Genomic DNA, 8547 nt, shown 5'->3' with positions numbered 1-8547 from the left:
GAACAATCAAGTCCTAATATATTACAGCTGGCTTCAAGGTACCATCAGACAAAGGAAAACAAAAAGGCAAGCAGGTCTAGAATTACAAGGTAAATTCGTGGGGGTGTGTGGGGGTGCAAATGTCAGCCTGATGTGTAAGTGGATTTATGTAAACAGATGTGAATGTGGGTATAGTCTAAAATCTAGAAAAGAGATCTAGAGAGGATGGTATTAGGTGAAAGGGAACATTGGTAAAAGGATATGAGTCATGAAAAATGCATAAAGCTGGCTTTTTTTCTAGTTTCAACTCTGTCATAGTTTTAACTTTATTTTTGTATATGTGGTGAATATGTGAATTCAACTTTTCGACTATGGAAGCAGCAAGAACTATTTCTATTTTTGTATTTCATAACAGTCCAATGTGTGATCTTCCTTTGAGGCAGTGGTTGTGAAAGTTGAGCTTTAAAAACAAATTCTGTTGACCATAAGTGCAGTAGGAACCAGACACGAGTCCTTGGATACATTTGTGGCAATGACCCACTTAGGAAAAGTCATTTTTTTCTTCTTCTTCTTCTAAAAGTAATTTGTTTGGGAAGGAGAAGGTTATAAACTCAATTTCCCCAACCCCACCCCAATCTTTTTCCTTCTGTTTAAACCTATATCAAGGAGGCCCAGCATGGTGATGCAGGCCTTTAATCCCAGCACTTGGGAGGCAGAGGCAGGTGGATCTCTGAGTTCTAGGCCAAACTGGTCTACAGAGTGAGTCCAGGACAACCAAAGCTACACAGAGATACCCTTACTGGAGAAAAAAAAAAAAAGGAAAACCAACGAATTGGCTCAGTAGTTATGAGTACTTGTTGTTCAAATCAAATCTAGTTCTGATTCCCAGCCACCCACATGGTGGCTCACTGTCATCCCTAAGTCCAATATCAGTATCCAATGGCCTCTTCTGACATCTACAGACTCACAAAATATTAACATAAATAAATATTTTTTTAAATTTCAAAAACCTACAACAAATCACTCCATTATAGTATTAATATGCAAACTCTATTGTTAGATTTAAAATGAAGCATTTTTAATTGGTGATGCCATGTGGTCCTGGCTGCAACAAGACCAGTTAGATCCCTGTAACTTGAGTCTGAAAGTATTTGTGTTAGCTGGAATGCATCTGGTTTATCTTAAGCTAATGCCAAATCTAAGCGCTACTCAAAAGCCACGATCAAGGTGTCAGGCTCCAATTATAACAGTTTTGTTCATTTATACTTTGAACAACTAGAGTTACTCTTAATTGACAATCATGGTAGTTATATGACTCAAGATGGCTACAGTCATGTCAAGCAGAATCCATACACCAAGGCCAAGGTATCATTCCCTTCCTGTAGATGAAATGTCCTGTTTCCCAAATGGACTGAGGAGTTGTGTTCCCAGTAACCTTGACTCCAAGAGGTGACACACAAAGCTGGGGCTTGGAGGGGCCTTGTTCTCCTTCTGCCTTTTCACATTTCATTTTTTGAAAATAACTTTTTTTTAATTTTTGATATTGTAATATAATTACATCATCATATTCCATTTTCAATGCAGGCGTGATGATCTCTGCCACCGCGTGCTGATGACTGTAATGTCCCCAGAGGAGAGTCACAGACAGGGTAAGTACCAAGTGGGAGGGGGGACGATTCGAGTTTCCCTTGAGACTCGGCGGGGAGATCAGGAGTCCTCAGCCAGGCTACAGAGTTTGAAATGGCTGAAGAGGTCACCACCAAGGGTTTGTAGAATAGTAGCCATCATCTAACTGCCTGGACTCGCATCCCCCGGCCAGTTCTCACACATAGCTAAGGGAATTTGGCCAGTTGGCGAGCAACCCTCAGTTTACCCAGCCAAGTGGCGATACCGACAGAAGATATCTACCTTCTAGGGCGATCTTAAAAATGAAATTTGTTCTTCCACATGAAGCTTTGAGCTTCAGATTGTCAGCACTCAGGGAATCTTAGCTTACACGGTGGATTTTGGGAAGCCGGTCCCACTGGGACTCCCAAAGCCGTCTGCTAATTGCTGACCAAAACCAGCAGACGATGAAGTAGCCTTGCTTAGTTGGTAAAGCTCGGAGCTGCTTCCTGCCTCCCCAAATTAAGGTCCTCAAGAGGTCATATCCCAAATACCGTCATTCAGGTCAAACTTGAGCCATGGCAGCTAAATGGGGCTCCTCCCCTTCACAAACACTTTCAGGGAGATTTCATAACCCTCCAGACCTACTCCAGCAACCCATCCTCCATCCTTGTCCAGTCCTGATCCCACAGCTTAGCACTTTCTGTCTTTAGAGCAAAGGGGAAGTGAACCCAGCATGACAGCCTTTGCCTTGCCACCCCAAAAATCTTGTCAGCCTGTATAAGGCCCTGGTTCCTTCCTTCCTTTCTTCATTTCTTTCACTTTTTCGAGACAGGGTTTTTCTGTGTAGCTTTGTCTGTCCTAAACTCACTTTGTAGACCAGGCTGGCCTTGAACTCACAAAGATCCACCTGCCTCTGCCTCCCAGAGTACTATGATTACAGGTGTGTGCCACAGTGCCCGGCTGGCCCTGGTTTCTTTCAAAAAACCTTTTGAATACTCCAAACCCTCTCCCCAGCAGACAAGCAACTTTCTCATATATATATTAACTTTGCAAGTCAAATTTCTCAATATTTCATCATTGAAGAAGGGTCGCTGTAATAGCTCGGTGGTTGAGCTAGCAGGCTCTAGAGGTCAAGTTTCTTCCAGGTCCCAATTCTGCTTCTGTTGTTTATGGCCTGTGAGATCTTAGCAAGTCATGGGATATTTTTAAACCTCAGATTTTCTATCTTTAAGATGAATGTGGAAATATTGTCTCATTTGTAAGGTTTTAAGAAGTTCAACTGCTTGCCAGATTCTCCCAGTTTTCACACTGAAAGTCTTTTGTTGAAGGAAGGGTCTCCATCTTGGGCAAACTAGTTCGGTTGGCCACAGGGACCTGAAAGCATTTAGCCTACTGTGGGTGGCTCCTGCAAGTTCCATCAGTGTCAGATGACCGGAATGATGCCCAGATGGTCATACTTCCCCATCTGTCCTTGTGCAGGCTTCATGTGTGTGCCTCCTGGCTCTTCCTTCCAATTCCAAGAGCTGGGGTCACAGAAGTGTATCACCACACCCGGCCTTAGCCTTTGGGGTCTTCATCTCTTCAGTTATCTAGTGTGTGTATGTATGCTCAAATGTAAAGGTCAAAGGACAACTTATAGGAGTCAGATCTGTTCTCCCACCACGTGGGTCCTGGGAGTATGACTTAGATCATCAGGATTGGTGGCGACTGCCTTTACCCGCTGAGCCATCTTGCCAGCCCAGGCCTCGATTGTTGTAAAGACAAGGTTTTGCTCTGCAGCCCAGGCTCACTTTCCATTTCAGATCCTCCTGCCTCAGTACCCCAAGCACAGGAATTATAGGCTTGTACCACCATATTTGGTCCTCATATGCCTTAGCAGCTTCCTGGGAAACACTTTGACCCCTCTCCAAACCTCCATTTATTCATTCATCACACAAAGGAGTTAAACACAGGGGTTATAGAGAATTCCTTCCACTATGACCTGATGTCCCAGGGGCCCCTGCAGCATCTTGAAGGCAGATGGCACCATGTGTTCACGTGCCTGCTCGACACAGTGAAGAATGAACCCCGTGTCTTTTCCAGCAATTCTGCCTTCCCAGGGAGAAACTTCATCTTGCTGGTGACATTTTACCTTATAGTGGGGACTTATTAAGCTTTTTTTTTTTTTAATTTTTATCGATTCTTTGTGAGTTTCACATCATGCACTCCAGTCCCATTCATCTCCCGTCCCTTTGTTGCCCCCTTCCCTGGCAACCTCCCCACACACACACAAAAGAAAATCAAAAACAAAAATTAAGAAGATAGACAAAGCAAAACATAAGAAACATCTTGTCATAGAAGCTGTAGGGTGTCACGGTGTGTTCACAGTATACCCTTTTGTCCATGCATCTTTATCTGCCTGTGTTCCTTGCAATGAGTCTTCGGTCTGGTTTGAGGCCTCTGACTTCTGCTACACATTAATATTGGATCCTCACTGGGTCTCCTGTCCCATATCCTGTTGTTGTCCTGTGTCGTGGAGGTCCTGCAGCTTTGGAGCTGCAAGCCAGGCCCTTTCACCTGCTCCAGCAGTTCATAGATGAAGCGGAGGTTGGGGTGGGCCAACCCGAAGCCCTGGATCTGATTTTGGGAGGTAGCTGAGCTGGTCAGCCTGCCAGCTCTCTCACCATGGTGAGCTCTCCAGCCCTGCCCCCGCTAGCTCATGCAATGCTGCAGCCGGCAAGGAACAGGGCCTGCTCTCCCACTCCCATGCCCTTGGGCTGGCCCACCCACACCCATGCCACCAGATAGTTTAGGAAATCTTCACATCAGAGTATGGAGTGGGAGCTAAGATGGTTGCTGTCCTTTTGTCTGCATGTGGTTATGACAGCCATGGTCATTAACATGTCTTAGAGAAGGGGCGGGTCATTGCCATAAAGAAGCTTTTCTCTGGAAGATTTTAATCCTTCTTTACACAACCCCAGCCCCAACATTCATATTTTCAGTGTATCTAGGTATGAGTAGAAAATAAGGTTTGGGGTCTGAAAGCCCTTAAGGTAATCAGTCCCATCATTCATGTGCCCCTACCTGCAGGCTGTAATTAGCACGGCATGTGGAGTTGTTCTAGGCGGCATTTCTCTGTCCTGCAACTCCCAGAAACTCACTGGCCTTTCCCTACACCCCATCGAACTGCCAGCAGCTAGCTCCACTGGCTAACAGACAGGGCAGGGGATGTGCACTGTAGAGTACCCAGACCTTTGGATGTGGACTTCTCAGATTATTTATGAACACAGGTGTTACATCAGATACTTATGACTGTAGGGAAGGTGTCCCTGAATGGTTCCCTTAGGTTCCAAGTGTCTTGGAAGTGATTAACAACAGTGTCAGAATGAGGCTAGCCTGGGAGAGGAAGAGATGGCTTTTCTCTCTGGGGATGTTTGAGAGCTCTCCATATACAGAAATATAGGGAAAGAGTGATCAGCTCTTTCTGATTTGGCCTTCACTGTCAGACCTGGGATAGTTTCACCCTGTGTTAGGACATGGTCTGGCTCATAGTCATATTCAATCTCTCTCTGGAGCCTGGACTGGCCTTTAACTTGTGATCCTCCTGCCCCAGCCTCCTTTGTGCTAAAATAACAGACATGTACCATCAAGCCTAGCCTAAGGTGATGACTTTCAGAGGCCCTGACATTTGTCTGTCAATCAACTTTTTCACATCTCCTCTCTTAGCTCTAAAATGAGAGAATTCCTCTGGAAAGGGGCTCTGGTAGAGTGATCAGTTCAGTAGTCACCTTGGGGTACCAAGACAGAGGCAAGTAATTTGTAAGAGAATGCCCAGGAATCCGGCAAATGTCTGTGCCTCACAGGCGAGCCCCCAACATAGTCATAGGCATTGCTGGACAGGTAGCTTGGACAGTATGCTAACCCTGGCCAGATGTGGCAAGGAGTCTCTGCCCCTGGAGCTAAGCATACTGATTAAAACAGGATGGTATATCAGCTTTCAAAAAATTAGAACAGCAGCCTTTTTTTTTTTTTCTAGTAAAGAGGGGAAAGAAGTGCGTTCCTCTTACTAAAAGGAGTCCTCAAGGAAAAAGAACACTGTGTCCAAGCTGCCAACTCCTTCACAAGGAAACGTGGGAGGGACTCTTTCCTCTCAGTCTTCTCTTACAGGAGGGAAACATGCAAGTTTGGATGGATTTGTCACAAATCATTTGTAAGAGAAACTCTCTGGCATACCTCAGGGCTCTGAAAAGCACCTGGGGCTCATTCTGGCAGCAGAGAGGTTGGCAGAGCTGTTGAAGGTGGCTGAGAGAGGGTTCTCTCCTTTTATTCCATTGTTAGTATTAGTATTAGTAATTTGTTTTTATTTGCATGTTTTTGGTTGGTTGGTTGGTTTGGTTTTTGGAGATAGGGTTTCTCTGTGTCCAGAACTCTCTTTGCAGTCCAGCCTGGCCTCAAACTCACAGAGATCTGCCTGCCTCTACCTCCCCGAGTGCTGGGATCACAGGCATGTGCCACCGTTTGTATGTGTTCATACACGTGTGCCACACACACACACACACGTGTGGAAGTCAGAGCACAACAGGCAGGAAACATTCTTCCACCATGTGGGTCCTGGGAATCAAACACATCATCAGGCTTGGCATCAAGAATCTTTATCAACGAGCCATCACTCCAGTGTGCTTACTTCTGACGATGGCGTTCCACTGTTTTTGTTCTAGATTTGTGGTGACATTAATAAACTAAGTGTGCCACTGGGGGGCTAGCTCTGCTTAGACTGACTGTGCCCATTCTGCCTCACTAATACTCCCAGGGTTTCATTGACTTGTCCTTAAAGTCACTGACCTGACAAGCATCCATAGTTCTATGGATAAAAGTCTACCTTTCTCTACTGACCTCAGAAGGCAGGTTTATGGAAGAGGGGTGTCCCTCCAGCAAATTGTCCCTTTGTCCAGCTGGCTCCATCGATGCCAGCACTACCTGTTAGCCTCCCAACTTGACATTCCCGTTTCCCTACCTCTCATTCTTTCTTTTTACGCATGCTGGGGGATGCGTAGGTGGTCAGCCGTACTCAAGATGCTGAGGGCAACTGCACAGGGCAGGTGAGCCCCAAGAAAGAGGTGGAGCTTGGCTTCTTGCACTGTGAAGAAAAAGGCTGCAAGTTCCTACAGGACAGTCACTGTTGTGGTTCGTTGGGCATCAACTTCTGCTTCTCTTCTACAGTATATGTGGGTGTCCACCACTCCTTCACGCAAGTACAGAGACTTCCCGCTCTTCCCCCACTTCCGGAAAGGCCTTCATTGACCGATGTCCGCCAGCAGGTCCCATCCACCTGGACACAACGATAGGTAAGGGATAGATCAGTCCCAGTCAGACCAGAAGGGACTTCTGATGGGCCCCTTGGGAAGCTGTTCCCTGAATCATCCCTAAAAAACCACCTAGAGCAAGACCTGCTGCACCTTCTGATGGCCAGAGTGTAAGACTGGGTCCAGACCACTTTAAGCCCTCACTCTACTAAACACAGTCAGGCTCAACAGGAAGCTCATAGCCAGAGGCAGGCAGCCAGGGAGAATTCCAGAGCAGCGAAGCTTGTCCTGCCTGACCCTTGGCAGGGACCCTCAACTCCCTCTAGGCTCTTCAAATACATAAGTTAATCCATTCACTTGTTTGTGGTTCTTTGGCTGTTTTTCTGAGTTCTAGTGAAGAAAATGCTGAATGATCTCACTAAAAAGGAACTTTCTTCTGGCTTGTACGCTAGGGCAACCTGAGTCCACAGGAAGGAGGAAGCAGATCGATGGCTGTTCAAGGGAAACAGCCTTGTCCCTCCAGCTCAGCCACAATGGGAAGTGTGAACGTTCTCTAAGTGGACAGAGAAGAAGGTCTGGAGAGAGGAAGAGCCACCAGAGTTCTCATGGCTGGAGGCCCCCTTAATTAATTCACCTGCCGTCTGAATGCATTGTAGAGTCCACTTAAAGAAATCAGAGAAGCTGCCACATTAAAAGATGTGCGTAGGTGGGTGAGGGAGGAGGCGGGTAATTATGCAGGGAGAATAATTTTCTTCATATTCTTCTGGAAATGTGCACGCAGCAGAGAGAGCAGCAGGGGAGACAGGGGGAGGGAGAGCCTATTAACGGAAGGTGTGCCTTGTTCCTCTCAAAGGCGCGTAGAGGCGGAGAGGGCAGCACCTCACATGCCTATCTGACCCCTGAATCCTTAGGGGGAATGTCAAAGAGGTCACAGGGCACCCCTGGGGGGACTGTGTGTGTGTGTGTTCAAGTGTTCTCCACCTTCTGTTTTTGTTCCTACCTTCAGACCGGTCTCTCACTGAATCTGGAGCTCTTCCATTCAGCTTGACTATTGGCCAGCAGGCCTCAGGGGTCCTTTTGTCTCTGTCTCTGAGTTCCAGTGAGGGCATGGTTTTTTCGTGGGTTCTAAAGGACCGAACTCGCTTCCTCATGTTCGCACAGAGGGCACTATATATTAAGGAAGCCATCTCCCCAGCCTTGGAGGGACTCTTGAATGTTAGACTTCATCCATGGGTGGAAAAATAAAAGGGCTTCTTAAGAATGAGAGTTCCTCACGTGTTTATACCCCGCACTGGCTCTTCCTGCCCCATGACCAGTGGGGCTGGTCGCTTTTCTGGACTTTTCACACTCTGGGAAAACAGAAGAGAACTCACATTCAGCAGGGGAAGGAGCCATACATGATATTCCAGAGAGAGCCCTCCACCCTATCTCTTTTGTACATTGAGATCTGCCCATAACCCTATCTACAATATCCTAAGTGACAGAGGGGCACCGGAATGCTTAACAATCAGCCTTGAGTTTGTGAACATTGGACGCAGATAGTTTTCCAGCTGTGAGCAATCTGAGCAGTTCGTGGGGCTATTTCTGCATAATTATAAATATTTGAGGATATTAAGCTCCCAGGTTACCCATTGAAGCTATTATTTGAGCAACGGTTGGCTGCTGAACTGAAAATGCA

General features: G+C 46.4%; 1 long non-coding RNA gene across 1 annotated transcript; it reads left to right on the top strand.

The window, feature by feature from the left end:
• The first annotated feature begins 6513 nt into the window (after positions 1–6513).
• LOC132657019 (uncharacterized) lies at positions 6514–8131 on the top strand. The gene is made up of 2 exons (XR_009594862.1): positions 6514–6911; positions 7322–8131. It is a non-coding gene; the product is annotated as an uncharacterized LOC132657019 (long non-coding RNA).
• The last annotated feature ends 416 nt before the right edge of the window (positions 8132–8547 follow it).

The sequence above is a fragment of the Meriones unguiculatus genome, chromosome 10 (assembly GCF_030254825.1).
Source record: "Meriones unguiculatus strain TT.TT164.6M chromosome 10, Bangor_MerUng_6.1, whole genome shotgun sequence".
NCBI classification, from domain to species: domain Eukaryota; kingdom Metazoa; phylum Chordata; class Mammalia; order Rodentia; family Muridae; genus Meriones; species Meriones unguiculatus.
This window is presented reverse-complemented; position numbering and strand designations above follow the sequence as displayed.